This window comes from Octodon degus, unplaced genomic scaffold (genome assembly GCF_000260255.1).
Source record: "Octodon degus isolate 3935 unplaced genomic scaffold, OctDeg1.0 scaffold00032, whole genome shotgun sequence".
Lineage (NCBI taxonomy): Eukaryota > Metazoa > Chordata > Mammalia > Rodentia > Octodontidae > Octodon > Octodon degus.
The window spans coordinates 7,113,372-7,114,384 of NW_004524608.1; positions in this window are offsets into that span (position 1 = coordinate 7,113,372).

Sequence of the window (1,013 nt, forward strand, 5' to 3'; positions counted from 1 at the left end):
TTAATTCTTTGAACTGTTTTCTTCATCTCAATTGAATTAATTTCTGCTCTAACGTTTATGATTTCTTCCTGTTTTTGTGCTCTGGATTTGGTTTGCTCTTCATTTTCTAGTTTTTGGAGGTCCAGCATTAGGGTGTTTATTTGTTCCTGTTCTGTTTTCCTGACATGTGAGTTCATAGCTATGCATTTCCTTCTGAGAACTGCTTTCATCATATCCCATAAATTCCAGTAAATTTTGGTTGAATTTTCATTGAATTGCAGATATTGTTGAATTTCTTGTTTAATTTCATCTGTGACACATTGTTTCTGAGTACGGTGTTGTTTAATTTACATGTATTTAGGATTTTTTTCTGGTTTCTTTTGTCGTCTATTTCCAGTTTCATTGCATGATGGTCAGATAATAAGCATGGGATAATTTCTGTTGTCTTGCATATACTTAAGCATGACCTATGGACCAGCATGTGATCTATTTTAGAAAATGACCCACATGCAGCTGAGAAAAAATGTGTATTCAGCTGTGTTTGGGTGGAATACTCTGCATATGTCTACTAAGCCCATTTTTTTTCAAGCTCTGGTTCAGTTTTGTAACTTCTTTGATAATTTTTTGTCTGCTTGACCTCTCTTAGGGATAAGATGGTGTTAAGTTCTCCTCTTTAGATTGTGGTATTGGATATTAGATTTTTCATGTACAGTAAGATTTTTTATATAGTTGGGTGCTCCCATGTTTGGTGCATACATATTTATATTTATGAGTGTTACCTCTTCCTCTTGAATTTTTCCCCTAACCAGCATATAGTAGCCTTCTTTATTTCACTTGATCATTCTTGATTTGAAGTTGAGACTGTCTGAGAATAGGATTGCTACCCCTGCTTTTTTCTGAGGTGCTGGGGCATGTAGTATTGTTTTCCATCCTTTGACTTTCAGCCTATGAATGTCTTTCTGAGTTAAGTATGTTTCTTGTATACAGCATATTGTTGGATTGCATTTCATAATCCACTCTGCCAGTCTATTTCT